The sequence below is a fragment of the Chenopodium album genome, chromosome 3 (assembly GCF_948465745.1).
Source record: "Chenopodium album chromosome 3, dcCheAlbu1.1, whole genome shotgun sequence".
Taxonomy (NCBI): Eukaryota; Viridiplantae; Streptophyta; class Magnoliopsida; order Caryophyllales; family Amaranthaceae; genus Chenopodium; species Chenopodium album.
In genome coordinates, this window is record NC_137836.1 from 70035088 (window position 1) to 70057530 (window position 22443).

Sequence of the window (22443 nt, forward strand, 5' to 3'; positions counted from 1 at the left end):
TCAGATAAAAATTGCCGTACAGGAGGATAAAATCGTATTTCCCTAAAAAATGCTCTTTGATTTTAATTAAAATTCTGAAAAGTCAACAAAAGTCAATTTATCAATGCTAATTGAATTAGGAATGAAAAGAACCTTCTAGAAGAATCTAGAAGACTAAAACCATTCCTAATTGCATTAGGAATGATAATTCATATTAGGCCCTCCCCTAGATCATTGGGCCGCATATAAGGCTCAAACCGGGCCCAGTTTAGTAAGCTGGCCATAACTTCCTCAATATTCATCGGAATTGGGCTTATAATATATCGTTGGAAAGATCTTGTCAAGCCCCATCCAACTACACTACTATTGGACCCATATCATGGACCAACCAAACTGGATTGACTATTTTCTTAAAATAAGTTTTCAAAAATAGAGAGAAGAGAAAAGAAATTAAAACTATCCGCAACACTAGACTTTCCACACTTTCACTTCATTCGATTTTGATTCGACGCGAAAGATACTCATCACTGGGTTTGGTTTTGGGGAGACACAAATGGGTGTCTACAGGCTGTAAAGGGAAGAAGAACGACTATCCTTCTTCTTCTGAAAACACCTACTCTAGCAACAGTGTTGGTACTTTCGACCTTAGTGAGATCCTAGCCATGGATAATCGAAAGCAACCGAAAAGGGAATTTACCCCTATTGGAATTAGCTACGATGATGCTTTCGATCGACTCCATGCCAAGGGGCTCATTACTCCTATTGGACCACTTCAAGATCCCCTGCTTGAGAGGAGAGTGCCTAGTTGGAATCCAAATGTGCGCTGCAAGTACCATCAGGGTAGGGGTCATGCCACTGAGAGCTGTTGGAAGCTAAAGGAGGCTATCCAACATTTGATTGATAATAACAAGCTTCCCACACCTCCAGTTAACAAGAAGAGCGAGTGATGATAAAGCAAACAACGCAAGACAAGAGGCGAGCTTCAACGACGAGATTTCATGACATCTTTTTTTTTTCTTTATTTACCCTTTCCCCAATAAGTCTAGCATAGGCATATTTCCTTTCCCTTAGATTAATTTCGTAGATTCTTTCTTTTCCTTTAATAAAATGAGCATTTATTTCTTACATATGATCATTTCATTATATTGCATTAAAAAAAAAATCCATGTCGAATTAAGCACAAGGTATACCAATGATTTGAGGCACCCCTTGTAGCCACATCATATTACCTTTCACCCTTCAATTATACATCCTTTCTTCATAAACCACTTTGAGCCTCGTCTAACGATAGACCTTTCATTTTTCAACCTACGTCTACCTAACCTTAGGATGGGATAGTGTGAAACTTATGCAGTTTTCAATATCATAAAAAGCTTGAGAAATAGAAAAAAATAAAAGTGTACAAAAGGGTAAGTGTTCCAATGTCTTTGGTATGAAAATATCTTTGATAAGAACACGTCTCAGATTGCGTCTCTTATCGAGTGCTCGGTACCGTGCCTGAGAAACATGAATGCCAAGTGAGTGATAGACTGCATGATCGGGATTGTCCACACTTATAAAAAATGAAATAAATGCTAAAGCAAAAGAAAGAGCTAAAAAAGAGTAGAAACTCAAGTATAAAAACAAATATTCAAAAGCAAGGTTGCACACCTTGGGGGCTTATCGAGGGTCTTGAGCCTTTATCCCCTTCTTCTATAACCTTTAGCCTAACCACGTTACAACCCCTTAAAAGACCTTTTTGAGGTATACACACACTTGTGCGAGGTTCGGCTAGAGTTACGTTCGGCCTGATTCCTAACGGATATGTAGGCAACCTCACATCGAGGTGCAGCCGTAATAAACATGCATGCATATTCACATTCACACACTCACACCATGATCATATCAAGGGATCTCCTATGCTCATCCCTATTCATTTAGAGCTAGACTTGGGGGCTTGATCCCTATATCATTAGGTTACCTAGCCTAAGAGTCACCACCATTTGACTCTTTTAAAAAATAATATTTTCCCACACACTTAGCCTTTGCGGCCTAACTTTAGAATCACTATCACACACCGCACAGATACATGACCAAATATACTTTCCCTTAGGAACTCTTGTCATGAAATCTTAACATAACGTTGAAGCATGTATTGTCGTGTCAAAATCGCTTATCAATCATCATTGCATCACAAAGTATGAAGTGCTTAGCCTCCGTGCCTGAGTTACCCAAATACTTTCATCATTGAGTCAACCATTGAGATAGCCTAGGATGGATTAATCCTTGCACCTTGAGAGATAGTTTCAAACAACATTTGACTAAGCTCATTCAACATGCATCTTCAAAAACTTCACTTTGATTCTTTTTCCGCGTCTTTCTTTTTCGGGAGAAAGTCGGTATCCTCCACAAAAATGACGGAAAATTTCCGCTTTTTTGCATTTTTGAGTCACATTGAATCATAATACAGTGCACACACGGGTCATGAGTCACACGTGTCATTTCACTTAGAGTCGAGTCAACCTCGAGTCAATACAGCGAGTCAAGTTTATACCTTGAGTCATGTCAAATCAATGAGTCAAGCGACGTTAGACCTTAGGTCAACCCTAAGATAATTAAGAGATTAGCAAAGTTCTATAGTAAAAAATAAATACAGGTGCAGCAGAATAGGGAAGACCCTACTCCAGCGCCAGACGACAACATCTAGCGTATGGAAATAGATTTCAGCGCTTGGCGCTAGATCTCAGCGTCTGGCGGCAGAGTCAATTCTTGGCGCCAGAGATATTTCAGCAGCGACAGAGTTCGAAACCTCTCAGAAAGGTGATTTCGACCTCATACAACAATTTCGGGTTCCTTGGTACGCCAGTTAGCCCCTATAAGCAATTTGACATGATTAAGTAGTCAGTTTGATTACAATCACAATAAGTGATCGACCTGATGAAAGATTGTCTCACTTAGCTTAAAGCGCCTAAGAATTGGCTCATCACGGAGACACCGACATACTGGTTTTAGCGGAAGCAAAGTTCAAGTGAGCTTTAGAGATCGGCAAGCGTTGGTCTTCGGAAATTTTTCTTCGGAATATTATCGCAACAAACATTCAAGCATCGAAGCTCTTTTGTTCAGGGACGCGTGGACATGTATTTCAAGCTCTATTGTTCAGAGACGCGTGGACATATCATTCAAAGCTCTATTGTTCAGAGACGTGTGGACATATCATTCAAAGCTCTTTTGTTCATAGACGCGTGGACATATCATTCAAAGCTCTTTTGTTCAGAGACGCGTGGACATTTCTTCCAAGCTCTTTTGTTCAGAGACGCGTGGACATTTCTGTCAAGCTCTTTTGTTTAGAGACGCGTAAACATTTCCATCAAAGTTCTTTCGTTCAGAGACGCGTGAACATTTCCATCAAAGTTCTTTTGTTCAGAAACGCTTGGACATTTCTTTCAAGCTCTTTGCTCAAAGACGCGTGGGCATCCTATTTTCAAGCTCTTTTGTTCAGAGACGCGTGGACATTCCATCAAAGCTCTATTGTTCAGAGACGCGTGGACACATCATTCAGAAGTTCATATCCAAAAAAAAAGAAGCTCTTTGTTCAGAGGCGCGTGAACATATCAAACAAAAAGAGGCTCTTTGTTCAGAGACGAGTGAACATCGAAACAACAAGATGACGTTCCCTAGATTGTGGAAATTTGTCAAAAAACAACTGAGGATTGTTTCAAGCGAAGCAATCTTCGATAGTATTCCCTTGGACGTGGAATATTATCAAAGAGGAAGAGATTGTTTCAAGTGAAGCAATCTTCGATAGTATTCCCTTGGACGTGGAATATTATTAAAGCGGAAGAGGATTGTTTCAAGTGAAGCAATCTTAGATAGTATTCCCTTGGACGTGGAGTATTATCAAAGCGAAAGAGGATAGTTTCAAGCGAAGCAATCTTCAATATTGGAAGCAGTTACAGGCGTAGCAGTTTTCAAGCGGGATGACATTCTCTTGGCAGGAGGTCATCAAAACAACAGAATGCGGCAGCAAATCGGTTACCTTTAGAGACGTGTGCTCGGCGGTAAGATACGCGTTTCTTAACTCTTTTATATGTTTAACTAACGCTAGTTTGCAGGTATCGGCGTTACAAGAGTGATTTAGGATCGCAGAACGTTCTGAATCATTCTCCGTCCCTATCGATACTTTGACTTTTGTTTTCAAAACTTGTGTTTCTCCAAACTCAGTCAAAGTGGGGGCTTCTGTAGACACCCATTTGTGTCTCCCCAAAACCAAACCCGGTGATGAGTACCTTTTGTGTCAAATCATAATCGAATGAAGTGAAATTGTGGAAAGTTTAGTGTTGCGGATAGTTTTAATTTCTTTTCTCTTCTCTCTGTTTTTGAAAACTTATTTTAAGAAAAAAAGCCAATCCAGTTTGGTTGAATAGTAGTGTAGTTGGATGGGGCTTGACAAGAACTTTCCAACGATATATTATAAGCCCAATTCCGATGAATATTGAGGAAGTTATGGCCAATTTACTAAACTGGGCCCGTTTTGAGCCTTATATGCGGCCCAATGATCTAGGGGAGGGCCAAATAGATTTATCATTCCTAATGCAATTAGGAATGGTTTTAGTCGTCTAGATTCTTCTAGAAGGTTCTTTTCATTCTTAATTCAATTAGCATTGATAAATTGACTTTTGTTGACTTTTTAGAGTTTTAATTAAAATCAAAGAATATTTTTAAGGAAAGATACGATTTTATCCTCCTGTACGGCAATATCTATCTGATTTTAAGAAAACGCGTGAATTTCTGAATCAGCGCCAAACGCCAGCTGTAGCGCCTGGCGCTAGCATTGGCGCCTGGCGCTAATTCAATTTTATTTGTGCCAGAACTCTGTTTTGATATTTTATCTTTTTGGATGATTTTCTTTATAAATAACGTGCTAAAACTCCGTTTTCGAGAACCAAGTTTCATTCATCTACAATCTACCAACTTTCATCAAGATTTCCTTGATCTCTCTCTCTCTCTTTTTCTAAACTAGCTTCTTTTAAATATAAAAATTCCGCATTCATTAGATTTAGATACACCTTGCCATATTCAAAGTTGTCTTCGCCCTAGACGTGAAAGGTTTAATTTCTGAGGGTTTGGTCCCAAATCTTTATTTCCATTATTTAATTTAATTGTTTTGTTTATTATTTTCCTTGAAGTTACTAATGTGTGTATTTTGTTGTTAGAAAGAGGTACGAGGCATCAAAGTAAATGCTTTAATGGTTTTTATTGATATTATGATGTTATGATATTCCTAGTATCATGTCTAGGGTAACTTTAATACTAAGTATGATGCCTTCTATTTTCTTTCCTAATATTTATTCATGTTAGTATCATGTTAGGGCTAAATATATGATTTTTATTGTTTAGTGACATGCTAGGGTTTGTTATTAATCTTGTTAGTATCATGCCTAGGATCTTGCTATTATTATGCTTTAACATGATTTATGATTATTAATTATGATTACGATTATTTTTATGATTCATGATTATGGTTATGAATATTATTATTATTATTATTATTTTATAATTATTATTATGATGATTATGGTTTTGGTTATTATTATTATCATGATTATTATTATGTTGCTTGATATTTATTGTTATTGCTCGATCACACCTTTTATGCATGTTTAAAGGGAATTTGTACTTGTAATCACGCTTAATAAGATAATTAATAATCTTGTTTAGGGTTAATTTGATTATAATTCAAGTGATCGCCAATAATAGATTTATTTGTGCATTAAATGCAACCAACATAGATAAACAGGTTTAGGGGTAAACCTATTGATTGTATGTTAGTCAGAAAGCGCACATGAATACGATCAGAATAAAGTAGAGGCCTATTATTAGGGCAGGTTCAATCTCTTTTAGGTTGGATTTGTACCTTCATCCCCGAACTACCAGTCATGGTTCCAGACCTATTGGAGTTGACGATCTCTTGGATCGTTAAGGGGTGTAACCTTCACCCTGTGAACGGTTTACAAGTTCCTAAAACTTGTTGGCGACTCTTTTGCTCTATCTTCTTTCCCTTTGGACGCCACCGTACTTAAGTGTATGATCACAGTGGGGTTCAAGTTAGGGGATTAGCGCTTGAAATATTCCCCACACTAAAGCATCAGTGATGCCCCACCTTGGTGGAATGCTCATTGGGGATGAAAATGGGCCATGCTTTGTGAAGGGCGTGCCTAGTCCTTCCCACCTAAATCGTGTGCGACACGATTCCAAGCACAACCTTGAGTTTTGCTCTGCCTTGCAAGTGAGGAGTGCGGTCGCCAAGGGTGAGCCCACTTTCCTAGCAGCACTTGTGGAGATAAGCCCCGACAAGAGTGTTGAGGTGCCGGATGAAGTTGCTGGGGTCCTTGATGAGTTCAAGGATGTGATGCCCCTAGAACTTCCCAAGAATATCCCGCCAAGGCGTGCTATCGATCACAAGATTGATCTAGAGCCAGGTGCCCTGCCTCCTGCTCGTGCCCCTTACCGAATGAGTCCGGGGGAGCTTGCTGAATTGAGGACCCAGTTGAACGACCTTCTTGCTGCAGGTTTTATTCAACCCTCAAAAGCTCCCTTTGGTGCCCCCGTTATATTTCAACGGAAATCTGACGGATCTTTACGTATGTGTATTGATTACAGGGCGCTGAATAAGGTGATGATCAAGAACAAGTATCCAATTCCGAGGGCTGATGACTTGTTTGATCGGTTGGCACAAGCTACTTGGTTTACCAAGCTGGATTTGCGATCCGGGTACTGGCAAGTGAGAATCTCGGAAGGGGATGAAGCCAAGACGACGTGTGTTACTTGTTATGGTTCATTTGAGTTTTTAGTAATGCCGTTTGGGCTTACTAATGCCCCGGCAACCTTCTGTAATCTCATGAACGATGTTCTTTATGAATTTCTAGATCAGTTTGTTGTTGTCTATTTGGATGATATTGTGATTTATAGCAAATCTTTATTTGAGCATTGCAACCATTTACGTTTAGTTCTCCAACGTCTCAAAGACCATAAGCTCTTTGTCAAAAAGGAGAAGTGCGAATTTTCCCAAAAGGAAATCATGTTCCTAGGTCATAAAATCGCTAAAGGCCAAGTGGGGATGGATGAGCGGAAAGTAAAAGCTATCCACGATTGGCAACCCTTAAAAAGCGTATCCGACCTAAGATCCTTCTTAGGGCTTGCTAACTATTATCGGAAATTTATAGTTGGCTATGCTAAGAGGATCGCCCCACTAACCGACCTGCTCAAGAAGGAGCATGGGTGGGAATGGACACAAAAATGCGAGGATTCCTTTAAGGATAGCAAGATGGCCGTGGCTAGTGAGCCAGTCTTGAAATTACCTATCTTCGATAGGCCCTTTGAGGTGCATACAGATGCATCAGATAGGGCTATTGGAGGGGTACTAGTCCAAGAGGGACACCCCATAGCCTTTGAGAGTCGAAAGCTAAAGGGGGTCGAGGAAAGGTACACGACCCATGAGAAAGAAATGCTAGCAGTTGTGCATTGTCTTACAATCTGGAGGGTGTACCTTCTTGGCACAAAGTTTGTGGTTAAGACGGATAATGTCGCTAACACTTACTTTAAAACGCAACCTAAACTCTCCCCAAAACAAGCCCGGTGGCAGGAATTTTTGGGTGAATACGAATTTGAATGGGAGCATAAGCCCGGTCGGCATAATGCGGTCCCCGATGCTCTTAGTCGTAGGTGCCACAAGTTGGTTGCTGCCTTAGTTGCGGTTGAGTATGACTTTACGGAGAAAGTAAAGGCTTCCGTAGTAGGCGATGCTTCTTATGAGAAGCTAAAGGAACAAATCGAATCTGGAATCGCGCGGCGGTTCTGGATAGAGGATGGTTTGGTCTATGCTAAGGGGGCTAGGCTTTACATCCCAGCGGGAATGCTTCGATTTGAACTCATGCACGAGGTGCATGACGCCCAGTGGGCAGGACATCCTGGCCGGGAAAGGACGTTGGCGCTCCTTTCTCATGATTATTTTTGGCCAAAGATGAGTCAGGATGTCAAGACATATGTTAAATCGTGCCTGGTTTGCCAACAAGATAAGTTGGAACAAAGGAGGGAAGCCGGTCTCCTTCAACCACTCCCTATTCCAGAACGACCGTGGCAGTCGGTTTCCATGGATTTTATGTTAGGGATGCCCAAGGTGGATGGGATGAAATCGATCCTTGTAATAGTTGATCGATACACAAAATACGCGGTGTTTTGTGCTGCTCCAGATGCATGCACGGCTGAATTTTGGCCTTCCCCAGGATACAATCAGTGATCGCGACGATTTACGGGGAATTTTTGGTTACAGTTGTTTAACTAGTTGGGTTCACAGTTGAAGTTTTCAACTGCAAATCATCCTTAAATGGATGGGCAAACGGAGCGTATTAACGGACTGCTTGAGGAATACCTGAGGCACTATGTGAGTACCTTCCAACGAAATTGGACGACACTGTTGGAAACAGCCCGATTTTGTTACAATTTGCACCAAAGTAGTGCAACGGGGTATAGTCCGTTTGAGCTAGCCATGGGTTGGCAACCACTGACTCCTGCTACAGTGGCAAGGTCAAAGTCAGGTGGTAGATGTCTAGCTGCATATCACTTTGCTTGTGATAGGCATGATAATGGACGAGGCAAGGGATAGCTTAGCAAAAGCTCAGCGTCGCATGAAGAAACAAGCAGATAAGAATCGTAGGTCACTTGAGTTCCAAGTTGGGGACCTAGTGATGCTTAAGTTAACTCCACAGTTGTGGAAGAAAATATGTGGAAAGAATCGTCATCGAGGTTTAATTCCTCCATATGATGGTCCATTTAAGGTAATGACAAGGGTAGGCAACGTTGCTTATCGCTTAGAACTACCTGAACGGATTAAGGTGCATCCTACTTTTCACGTAAGTTATCTTAAGCCCTACCATCCAGATTTGTTAAAAATGCACCCCTTGACAAAGCGGGCTCCTTCTACTGTTAATAAGGAGATTGATCACGGTATTGAGAAAATACTTGATCACAGAGCCATTGGTCAAGGAAAGAAGAACTTCCGTTAGGAGTACCTTGTCTTGTGGAAGGGTAAGTCCGATTCGGATGCTACTTGGGAGAGGGCCGAAACCCTTTGGCAACACGAGGATGTTGTTAAGGCCTACCTAGATAGCCTAACGGGGACGTCAGGCTCTTTAGGTGGGGGAGGTTTGTCACATCCAATGACGGGGGCTAGTGCCCCCACTACCGATGTGTCCACAACCTCACAACGGCCGCGTGGGAAGGCCACACCTCGTCCCAAGCAAGACCTCCCTCCAATTGTGTTAGGCTTGCCTAACAACCCGTCGGTCCGACCCCGCAAGGGCCGGGCACTCTAAGAAGGCCCGAGGAACCTCTCAACCACACCATCAATGGGACCATGGGCACGTGAGTGGCCTATGGGACCATTATTGCGTTTCTGTCATTTGGGTGTTCACTGGAATCACTGAACCAAATCAATATAAAGCTCTTTAGGAGGCAGGTGCTCACTCATGAGTTGGGGGACCAACCTTGGGTGACTTCGTAGGCCATGGGCCAGGAGCATAGCCTTGGACATAGGATTGTCTATGGGGGCTATGGCATAATGGGATTTGGCTAAGGGGTTGGCTAGAGCCAGGGCTCGGTCTGATGTGATGCACGATGGCTAGAACTTGATGGCTAAGAATTGCGAAGCTCCGGGAGTCCAAGCATGACTTAGTATGTGGTTGACATAAGGGGTGAACCCTATTTATAGGGATCACGAATTGGGAAGTTCCTTGACGGTTACCTTGGGTTGCTTAGTGGAGAAAGTGGGCGACGGTTACCCCTATAGCAGGGATCATGGGAAACGGTTACCACGAAGTGGTAACCGCAAAGCGGTTGAAATGCATGGCGGTGACGTGGCATCCATCCCTTGAATTTAGGAGGGATAAATAGTGGGGGATGTGGGCAGTTAAGGTAACCACCCACGAAGCCCACTACCCCTACAAAAGTGGAATACTTGCATGCATGACACCTGTACAAGTGGCGGTTACTTAATAGTGGGAAGTTACCATGCAATAGGTGGAATGCTTGCATGCATGACACCTATGCAGGTGGTGGTTACCATGTAGTGGGTAGTTATCAAAGTAGTGGGAAGTTATTCCTATTTGGCCGGGATGTGGCCAACCCTTGAGTAGTATAAATAGAGGACTTGTCCATTGCGTTGGGCAGACTCACTCGGGCTCTTTGCCTTGTATTGTACTCTTGTTCTCAAAGTAATAAGAAGTAATCTAGTGTTTGCCTTTGTTTGCTTGTCTTGCTTTGTTTATCGTAGTAGGATGGTCTAGACTTGGTCTAGACGCCATCACGGGAACCTCCTCAGTCCCTAACTTAGAAAAAAAGTTAGTCCTTAAATTTTCCCATGACATCAGTCCAATTTAGTTTGTTCCATGATAAGCGTCCAATAATAGTGTAGTTGGAATAGACTCGAAAAGAGCTTTCCAACAATATATTATAAGCCCAATTATGATGAATAATGAGGAAGTTATGGCCTAAACTAAATTGGGCCCGAAATGAATTTTATATGTGGTCCAATGATCTAGAAGATGGTCTATTAATTATTATTCCTAAAGTTATTAGGATTGATTTTTATCTTCTAGAATAATCTAGAAGGTTCTTTTAAATTCTAATGAGCTTAGGATTGATAATTATATTTTAAATAGTTTTATTTGGAATAAAATAAGTGTTTTATCACAAAACCCGATTTTAATCTGATCAACGCGGAATTAGCTGTTTAATCATATTAATAAGAGGATTCTGCTTACAAAGAGTGTCTTATCTTTTAATTAGCGCCAAACGACAGAGTTTGTCGCCAGACGACAGAGTCTGTCGCCTGGCGCTAATGTCTGTCGCCTGGCGACAGATGCCAGTTTTATTCCGTATAGAACTTGAAGTATTTTATATCGTTTTTGGACAATTTTTTCTATAAATAGGGGTCGTATCTCCCCTTTTTTATTCATCATTCACAACCATCATCTCTCTCTAAAAGCTAGAAGCTTTCTCTCTCTCTATTCTTTTTCTAAACCTTCCCTCTCACAAAATTCCACATACATTAGTTATAGACACACCTAGCCAAGTTCGAAGTTGCCTTCGCCCTAGACGTGAAAGGTTTATAATTTCTGAGGGTTTGGTCTCAAATCTGTATTTCAATTATTTAATTTAATTGTTTATTATTTTCTTTGAAGTTACTAACACGGGTATTTTGTTATTGGAAAGAGATACAAGGCATCCAACTAAGTTGTTTTAATTATTATTTTGATATAGAAATCATGCTTAGATTATTTTGATTTCTAGTATCATGTTAGGATGTCTTTATGATTCCTAGTATCATGTTTAGGGTAATAACTAATATTTCTAATATCATGTATGATGCTTCCTATTTCTTTCCTAATATCATGTTAGGGATAAAGATTTGATCTTTATTGTTTAGTGACATGCTAGGATTTGTTATTAATCTTGTTAGTATCATGCCTATGATCTTGCTATTATTATTATATTTTGAGATTGAGAATATTATTATTTTGATGATGCATGATTGTTGCTTGATATTATATTATTATTATTGTTATTGCTTGATCACACCTTTTATGCATGTTTAAAGGGAATTTGTACTTGTAATCACGCTTAATAAGATAATTAATAATCTTGTTTAGGCTAATTTGATTATAGTTCTAGTGATCGCCAATAATAGTTTTGTTTGTGCACTAAATTTCAACCAATATAGATTAAACAGGTTTAGGGTTAATATAATGATTGTATGTTAGTAAGAAAGCGCACATGAATACGAGAATAATAAATTAGAGGTTTATTTTTAGGGCAGGTTCAATCTCTTTTAGGTTGGATTTGTACCTTAATCCCCGAATATCCAGTCATGGTTCCAGACCACTATGGAGTTAGCGATCTCATGGATTGTGAAGGGGTGTAACCTTCACCATGTGAACGGTTTACAAGTTCCTAAAACTTGTTGGCGACTCTTTTACTCTAGCTTCCTTCCCTTTGGACGCCACCATGCTTAAGTGTATGATCACAGTGGGGCTCAAGTGTGGGATGCTTGAAATATTCCCTACACAACGACACCTAACCAATCGGAATGTGGTACAATTTCCATTATAATTTATTAATTTTTGTATTGAATGGTTGAAGGTGAAGTTGTCGTAACTTCCTCTGTGAACCAGGTGTTTGTCCCTTAAAAATGGGCATTGGTGGTGTGTTACGTTCTCAATGAACAGGAAAGAGGTCCTTGTTATTGATTCCCTTAAAATAAAAAAAATGCAGCTGATTGCAAAAGTATTGAGGTCTCTCAACTGGTAATGCATTGATAACAAGATATTATACACGATTTATATGTGATATTTGGTCATATTTTATTGTGTTTTCTTCATTCTCCTAATCTTTTTGAGCTATTATTCTTCCTATTTCGATTTTGCTCTTCTCAGTTTGTTTGTTTTTGTTTTTATAGGAATATGGCTCGATTTGCGTGGAATTTATTTTAATCGCGAGATATTTCTTTATATGGAGAGTTTCTAGCACCAATGGAGCATCAATGAAGCATTTTGGCAGCCTACTTCACAGCTCGGTTGTGGCGTGCAATCTGTTGGCCACAACCTGGTTGTGGGCGTCTATATTGGAGCAAGGGAGAGGTGAAGGCAGCCCGCTCCATAGCCTGGTTGTGGCGGTTTTCTTCGTGCCACAACCTACCTGTGGCAGCTCGTTTTGATGGCGTTTGAGGCTCCTATTTAGATAAAAATATCTAGTTTTATGATAGGATATAAGTAGGTTTTAGATAATCTTTTATTTATCACTTTATCACTTTTTTTAGATATTATTTTAGACTTCTTTTTGGGTATTACGTTTTCACATATTATTTTCTAGGATTTTGCTTTCAAGATTCAATATTTCATAATTAATTCCAAGTATTGTTCTCTCAATTCTCTTATTTTATTATTGTTAATTATGTTTTCTTTATTGATTATCGTTCTTGATTTCATTAATATGTGTGAGTAGTTTCCCTATTCCAAGATCTAGCGGAACCCGAATATGATTAATGCTTGATTTAAAGCTTTAAATTCTCTAATGATAATTGCAACTGATATGCTTAATTGATTGTGCTCATGCCAATACTATATTAAGGATAATTGGTATTGTTATTAATCCATTGTTTTAATCACAACGGGAGTTGGGTTTTGACGGGTTTGAATAATTCAATTAAGGGTTGAAGTTCATCACGGGAGTAGTTGAATGGATGATTAGGAAGTTAGAGTAATGTGCTCAAAGTCTTTAATTAGGCTTGAGTGTGATTAGGGAAGCCATTGATAACTCGGGAGAGACCATTGGTAATATTCAGGGATTACTTTTCCTCTTTAATCAATTGAATTATATGTTAGGGGTAGAACTATTATTGCATTAATTGTATTCGTGGTAATGCTTGATCTTGGATGTTTTTAGTATTTGATTATCATATTATTTAGTTTAATTGTCGTTCTTGATATTTAGTTATTGATTCTCAAATATTTGTTTTGGTTACTTGCTTAGTAGTTACTTGAGTCTAATTAATTAGTTGAATCATAGTCTCTGTGGGATCGACCCTGACTTACCCTACTACATAATTAGGAGGTTTAGTTAGGTATTATTTTTGTTAGGTGTGCGACCGCCTATCAAATATTGGCGCCGTTGCCGGTGACTAACGGTTTCATTCTAGTTATTTGTGATTCGTTTTTACTAAGCATATATTTTGTTGCTTCGACTACTGTTCCTTGTGTCTTTGATCTCCCGTTTTAGTTTCTTTGTTGCATGCAAACTCAAAGTTCAGGTTCAGATGATTTAACACCTTTTGATTCTGAGATCGAAGCTACTGCAAGAAGACGAAGAGGTAGAAGGAGGAAAAATCAAAATACAAGAAACATGGTCGACCCAGGAACAAAATCTCTTTTGGAGTATGGTATTCCGGATACAACAACCGGATTCCTCTCTAGTATTGTTAGACCACCTGTCACCGCTCAGAGCTTTGAATTGAAGCCCCAGTTCATACAATTTATCTCTAGTGATTCTTTTGCGGGTTCATTGAACGATTGCCCTGTGACTCACATAGACAGTTTCTTAGAGAAATGTGACACTATGAAGCTCAATGGTGTCACTGATGATGCCATTAGACTACGCCTTTTCCCTTTTTCATTACGGGATAAAGCAAGGGAGTGGTTACAAGATGAAGGTATTGGTTCTTTTGATACGTGGGATAAGCTTGTCAAGGCCTTCTTAGTGAAATTTTTGGGGCAAGAGAAAACTGCAAAATTAAGAAACGAGCTATCTACCTTCCATCAATCTAATGATGAATCCCTGTATGAGGCATGGAGAAGATTTAAGCGACTGCAGAGACAATGCCCTCACCATGGTATTCCATAGTGGATGTTGATCCAAACGTTCTATAATGGTTTGATCCATGAGTTTCGCATATACATTGACGCTGCGTCCGGAGGTTATATCATGACTAAGAACCCAACCGATGCGAAGGATTTGAATGAGAAGACGGCGGCTAATGATAATTACCATCCAGGGGGACGAAATGTTACCAATAGAGGTAATAAACACGATGTTGATGCTATAACCATGTTGACTAATTCTATGCAGGCATTAACTCATAAAGTCAATCAAATCCAATTCGGGTCTCCTCGACCCTCAATGGAAACTTGTCAAATGTGTGGAACACAAGGCCATACTGCACGGGAGTGTCAACCTAATTATGATGGAATGACGATTAAGCAAGCTAATGCTTTTTATACCACAACCTCCACAAGGCCATTTGATGAAGGGTAGAGAAATCATCAAGGTTTCTCATATATGAACAATCAGGCTCAAGTGAATCCTCCACCACCACCCGTTTTTCAAGCAAGGGCACCTATCAATCATCAATCCATGCACCAACCACTACCTCAATCTTCAAATCTTGAATCCATTATGGAGACTTTTTCTACCTCCCAACGTCAACAACAAGAGCTTATATCAAAGCAATTTGAGTTACAAGCCAAGCAAAATGAATATTTTGAAAACTCGATTCAATTGCTTGTTGCTCAAAATAAGAGGATAGAAACTCATCTTTCTCAACTTTCACAACAAGTGAGTCATCTAACAACTCTTCAAGATCAAGCAAAAGTCCAAACAAAACAATGCAATGCAATATTCGTGAAGAGAGATGAATTGACTAGGGGAGGATTAGAGGAGAAAGTGTGCAATATAGAGTCGAAAACAGAAATGCATGTGAATGAAGGTCTGAAATATGTTGCCCCACAAGCCTATGATCAGGAACTGATGCCATTCCCGCAAAGGTTATCAAAAGCCGTGCTTGATAAGCATTTTGGGAAGTATTCTAAGACTCTTAAGAAGGTATATTCCACCATCTCTTTTTCCGATGTTGTGATTCAAATGCCTCAATTTGCAAATTTTGTGAAGGGAATTCTAGATCATGATCAAAATGGGAATAAATTAGAAAGTTTGGTAGTGAAGGAGAAATGTCCTTATCTTTTATATGATAGCCTACCACCTAAATTGCATGATCCTAGTAGTTTTACTATCCCTTGTATGATAAACGAAACATATTTTGATAGGGTCTTGTGTGATCTAGGTGCTAGTGTTAATTTAATGCCTTCTTCAGTGTATGAAAAATTAGGTCTGAATAACCTTAAACCTTCCTCTGTATCTCTTTAAATGGCCGATAGGACTGTTAGACTCCCTAAGGGTGTAGTTGAAGATGTACTAGTTAGGGTTGGTGAACTTGTTTTTCCTGTTGACTTTGTTGTAATGGATATGAAAGAAGACCATAAGATCCCGATTATATTTGGCCGCCCTTTCCTTAATACAAGTCAAGCACTAATAGATGTTCCTAAGGGACAAGTGACCATTAGGGCTCTGGATAAGCAAGTAGAGTTTAAGCTCTTTAATGACCATAGTTTCACTTTTGATGGTGGTACTTGTTTGAGAATTAATGCTACTAACCCATTGGTTGATAAGTGTCTATCTAATAGAAATCTTGGGAGAAAAGAGGACAACCTTCCAACATTTGATAACTTTAGCTACATGAAAATGACTTCGGATACAAATCATGTCAACTCCAATAGAGGTAGACATATTTATAGACAAGATTGTAGAGTATCCTCTCTGCATGGCGGTGATCCAGGTTGAGCTACAAAAGGAGGTCGAACTTATGACCTTTAAAACAAGCGCTTTTTGGGAGGCAACATATTTATAGACAAGATTGTAGAGTATCCTCTCTGCATGGCGGTGATCCAGGTTGAGCTACAAAAGGAGGTCGAACTTATGACCTTTAAAACAAGCGCTTTTTGGGAGGCAACCCAATTTTTCCTACTCTTATTTATTTATTTTTTTAGATAATTTTTTTTTCTTTGAACCTTCTTTTATATATATATATATATATGTACAAAAAAAAAAAAAAGATATGCCCTTGTTTTTCATATTATATTGGGGTAGTTTATTTTAGTACTTAGTTTTGTTTTTATTTTATTATTAATTTTCTTTTCTTTCTTTTTATTTTGTTTTTCCTTAGTGTCGTTAGTCAGTAGTAGTAGTATATAGTTAGTGTTTTCCTTCTTTAGAGTTTTGTTTTAGTCTTTGTTTTTACCTTATTTTGTTTTTAGTAAGTTAAGTAGATTACTTTTTTTAGCTCCTTTAATTCACTCAGTGTACCTGCCCTCATTTTTCATCTTATACAAATATGTGAAATTGTTAATGCAGGGGAAAGCAACTTACCACAAAGATTGGAGCTTCGCATCACAGCAAGTTTAACAGCCTAGTCCACAAGCTAGTTGCGGCAAATTTGATTTTTCCACAGCCTAGTTGCGGCAACATTCTCATTATGCATTGAAACTTTGAGCAAATCAATTCACTCCGCAGCCACTCCGCGGTGAACAGCAGCCAGCCACGGACATCATGTGGCTGGATACCTGATGAAATAAAAAGAAAAAAAAGAAAAAAAAAAAAAGAGGAGAAGCAGATTACCTAGGCAGAGGAGCCCGCAACATCAACACGGCACACAAGAAGCCACCACAGTCATCCTGCTACCTGATAAAAAAAAAATATATGAATAAAAGATCGAGAATCGGCGCAGAGACGAGATTTCAAGCAAGTTTCCTCATACCCCTTATTCGATTTCAAGATCTCCACCTTGGTCATCATCATTGTTGTTGGATTAATTACCAATTACACATCAGCAATTTCAAGACTAAGGCAAAAGGGGTGGTTAACTACTATGACATTAAATTTCGTGATGAAGAGCATAAGGCGAAATATGAGAGATTGTTTGAGAGAGGAGTAACTGCAACTCGTTTATGTGATGTTGATGCCTTAAAAACTCTAAATATTGAAGATGACGTTCAGTGGCTTTTCTCTAATGTTGGGTGGGGTAATTTTCTCAAAAACCTTCCTCGTCTACCTCCGCCATAATGCTTTGTGAGTACTTTTTCCCCTATTTTATATATTCATGACATATTGTTGCACTGTGGACATTGCAAATTTTAAATGTGGGGGAGGGTTTTATTATCCCAATGAATGATAAATCATGCTTCCCTGTGCCCCATACTCAAAAATTGTTTTGATCATTGGTATATGATGATGAGTATTGTGGATAGGTTAGCCATGATTTGATATTTGATTGTTTGGATGCTTTAACATGCGTCAATTTTGTCCAAGTGCTTGTGAATATAGTGCTTGACTAGTTGATTTAGTGAGGAATGTGTGTTAGTTCCTCGTATGTCAATGAATTTGAGTATTGGTTAACTATAAGTAGTGTTTCATGGCTCACTATTATGCACATTGAGGAGGACGAAGGCGTTGTTCTCTTAGGTAGCCTTCAGATGAATTTAGATTTAGTTTTTCCCTTCTTGCTACACATGTTGTTGCCTTGACTTTTTGTTGATTATTAGCCACATTACAAGCCTAATTTCCCCATTGGTTACTAGTCCCAAGCTTGGCTTGGGGGAGCTATTAGTGAGTGAGGTGAGGGAGTTTGTAGTGTGCTTATTATTTGCACAATTGGATGGTGTCGGGAAGTTGTAATTGTTTTTCATTGTGGTTTATTTTTTATGATTTGTGAGTTGAATTTCTTGTGAAAAAAATAAAAATAAAGCATGAAAGAAAAAAAGAAAAGAAGTTCAAGAAAAAAAATAAGTGAACTTCAAAAGGAAAAAGGAAGAGCAAAAAGAAAAAAAAATGTTTAAAGTTCAAATGGTCTAGGTGAAGGTTAGTTAAAAGAAAGAAAAAAGAGTTTCGTTAAGAAAAAAAAAAATCAAATTTGAGAGTTCAAAGTTTGTTTATACACTCAATTTCTACATTGTTATATTTTTATGAGTGAAATAGTAAGTGTTGAAATCCTTTTGATATGATTGGATTTATGTTTGGTGAATTTTTGGTGGAGTTGAGTTATGTTGGAGATGATTGGTCATTATTTATTTTTGGCTTTGATTTTGTTAGGATTTTAGCTCCCTTAAGCATTGCTTTTCTCTCACATAATCCCAAATTTATCCTACCTCTTACCCTAACCTTACATTACAAGCTTTAAAGACCTTCCGACCTTTGTGCATAGAGTTGTGCGAATATGAAAGTAGTTACTTATCAATGCAAGGAATGACTTGACATATTCCGAGTCGACTATTAGGTTGAGTGTATGTCTTTTTAAACACACGAGTGCGTGAGTTGGGAGGGCATTGTTCACATTATGGGGTTGGGATGGAGAGCGATCGAGTACGCCTTTTACTCGCCACGTAAATGAGAGTCGAGTGTGCGAGCACTAGTCTTGAATTCTATATGCTCTTGTGGTTTGCTCTACTTGACAATTGTTAGGGAGGACAAGTGATTGGATGGATGAAATTGGTTGATTTTTGAAGCATATTTGTTGGATTTACCTTGAATTGGTTGTTCTTGATTTTGATTACTTTTGGGGTGAAGTATTGATTTATTTATTTGTTGCTTTACTCGAGGACGAGCAAAGGTTTAGCTTCGGGGAATTTGATAACACGATATTATACACGATTTTATATGTTACATTTGGTCATGTTTTATTGTGTTTTCTTCATTCTCCTAATCTTTTTGAGCTATTATTCTTCCTATTTTGATTTTGCTCTTATCAATTTGTTTGTTTTTGTTTTTATAGGAATATGGCTCGATTTGCGTGGAATTTATTCTAATCGCAATTTATTTCTTTATATGGAGAGTTTCTAGCACCAATGGAGCATCAATGAAGCATTTTGGCAGCCTACTTCACAGCTCGGTTGTGGCGTGCAATCTGTTGGCCACAACCTGGTTGTGGGCGTCTATATTGGAGCAAGGGAGAGGTGAAGGCAGCCCGCTCCACAGCCTGGTTGTGGCGGTTTTCTTTGTGCCACAACCTACCTGTGGCAGCTCGTTTTGATGGCGTTTGAGGCTCCTATTTAGATAAAAATATCTAGTTTTATGATAGGATATAAGTAGGTTTTAGATAATCTTTTATTTATCACTTTATCACTTTTTTTAGATATTATTTTAGACTTCTTTTTGGGTATTACGTTTTTCCATATTATTTTCTAGGGTTTTGCTTTCAAGATTCAAGATTTCATAATTAATTCCAAGTATTGTTCTCTCAATTCTCTTATTTTATTATTGTTAATTATGTTTTCTTTATTGATTATCGTTCTTGATTTCATTAATATGTGTGAGTAGTTTCCCTATTCCAAGATCTAGCGGAACCCGAATATGATTAATGCTTGATTTAAAGCTTTAAATTCTCTAATGATAATTGCAATTGATATGCTTAATTGATTGTGCTCATGCCAATACTATATTAGGGATAATTGGTATTGTTATTAATCCATTGTTTTAATCGCAACGGGAGTTGGGTTTTGACGGGTTTGAATAATTCAATTAAGGGTTTGAAGTTCATCACGGGAGTAGTTGAATGGATGATTATGAAGTTAGAGTAATGTGCTCAAAGTCTTTAATTTACATGATTCCACGGAAGTAGGCTTGATTGTGATTAGAGAAGCCATTGATAACTCGGGAGAGACCATTGGTAATATTCAGGGATTACTATTCCTCTTTAATCAATTGAATTATATGTTAGGGGTAGAACTATTATTGCATTAATTGTATTCGTGGTAATGCTTGATCTTGGATGTTTTTAGTATTTGATTATCATATTATTTAGTTTAATCGTCGTTCTTGATATTTAGTTATTGATTCTCAATTATTTGTTTTGGTTACTTGCTTAGTAGTTACTTGAGTCTAATTAATTAGTTGAATCATATTCTCTGTAGGATCGACCCTGAGTTACCCTACTACATAATTAGGAGGTTTAGTTAGGTATTATTTTTGTTAGGTGTGCGACCGCCTATCAAATTTTGGTGCATGGAGATAGGTTTTATAAAGCAATCGTGTTAGCTATTTCTTTCTCATTTAACAATTAAAATTATTGCATTTGGACTTCGCATGAAGTTTATAATCTTTAATTGTAGGCTACAGCAATGTATTTGTCGTGAATATGGATTCTTCATGGCCAACTAAAACTATTACTAAACGGCCTCATTAAAGTATCCCTACAAATAGCGCAACAAGGCAATATGTTAGTTCGATACTTTTTTAGTTCCGTACTTGTTTACATAATACTACATAATTATTATTTATGGTTTATCTATTGTAATGTACATTAACTTGCAGGCACTCAAGCGGAATTCACATGATAATGGCTATCAAACATTGTGCAAGAAAGCTCTTGAAGGAAATGACACCAGTACTTCCGATTCTCACACCACACTGTTTGTTTTACTTGTGATTATTCCTTAAAAAATCAAAACCAAAAGAGTATTTTAAACCAACCCCAATATTTCTCTTTTTCACCTCCACATTTCCTTCTTTCTCTCTCCTCACCTTCTCTTTCTCTCTCCTCTCACCAATTGTTCGATATACATCGTCAACTTCACACCATTAATTTCAAGGAAATTAAGCTCAACTTCTAATCAGCCATGGCGTCTTTGTACAATGCTCATTTCACCATCATCTTCGCGCAATTAAAAACAAGGAAAATAAGCTCGAATTCAGGTCGATAATTGTGTCTTTAAGCTCCAATCGACAACGATTATGTTCTACATCAACAACATCGCCATTAACATCATTGTTATTAACTTTGTAACATCAATAACAAAGAAATCAAGCTCAAGATTCAGACTAATTATGTCAATTTCGAGCTCTACTCAACGACGATTATGGTCTCGCTTTCCGAACTTCCGGTGAAATTGAAACATTTCGGCGATCAATAATGAGTTGTAGTATGTGATGATAGCAAGTATGGAGCAATTTTCTTAGATTCTAATATTAGTTTGTTCATTTTCATTTATGCATTTTTATTGTATGTGTTTTTGCTCATTTTAATTTAGTTTGCTCATTTTGATTTCAGTTTTTACTTTTGTGAAGGATATGAGCAAAACAACATGTATTAAATTAACCTTGCTAACTATCTACTTCAAAAATAGGCAGAAAATGAAGTGCATAATATAAACTAGTATACGGTTGGTCTCTAATTTAATGGTCCAACAATTGTTTACATTTTCAGATTTAGTAAGTAAGTTCACGGTTTCATATTAGTTTAATTTGAATGTTTTAGAATTGTTGATCATTTGATAAATGAACAAAAAATAGTTGCTCATTTGATAAATGAACAAATAAATGTTGCTCATTTGATAAATGAGAAAAAAAAATTAACGTAAAAAAAAGTAAATAATAAAAAAATTTACTCATTTGTTAAATGGACAATGAATTGTTGCTCATTTATCAAATAAGCAAATAATTGTTTGCTCATCTGATAAATGAACAAAAACTTATTGCTCGAATGAGCCAAACAAAAAACTGTAAATTACATTGTTGTCATTACTATGCGAGCAATCTCAACAGTTGGATTATGAGGTATCCAATGGTTGAGATTTGTTCTCATATACAATACATTTCTCACATATAGACCTGGTCGGGATCCGGTAAGAATCAGTATTTATGTGAAAACTCACACCTTATGTGAGGACAAATTTCAGCTGCTAGATTAGATCAAATCCAACAGCTGAGATTATAACCAAAGCCTCCCAAACAATTATGCATATTGTAATTTTGTTACCTTCAACCTCTGTTTTATCTCTCTCCTCTATTCTATTTGCAAATCAAAGCTAAAAAACTATTGTAGGCGTCGCTCGAAGTGCGCCTACGTTAAAAACATGTTGTGAATATGCTTGGCACTCATAGGAAGTGGGAATTGACACATACGATTAGGGACAAATAAAGTAGGGAGCCGCCAACAAGTTTTTAAGGAACTTGTAAACCGTTCACGGATCATAAAAGGCAACCACGATAAAGGGACAACGAAGGCAACAACGATTGACCCGTGAAGGTTACACCCCATTCATAATCCATGAG

General features: G+C 38.1%; 1 non-coding gene and 1 pseudogene across 1 annotated transcript; one reads left to right on the forward strand and one right to left on the reverse strand.

The window, feature by feature from the left end:
- The window catches only part of LOC145625276 (uncharacterized), a 44527-nt pseudogene extending 30118 nt beyond the window's left edge, over positions 1-14409 (forward strand).
- On the reverse strand, positions 14296-14402 carry LOC145625712 (small nucleolar RNA R71). Its single transcript, XR_014110619.1, has one exon. It is a non-coding gene; the product is annotated as a small nucleolar RNA R71 (small nucleolar RNA).
- Positions 14410-22443: the final 8034 nt, after the last annotated feature.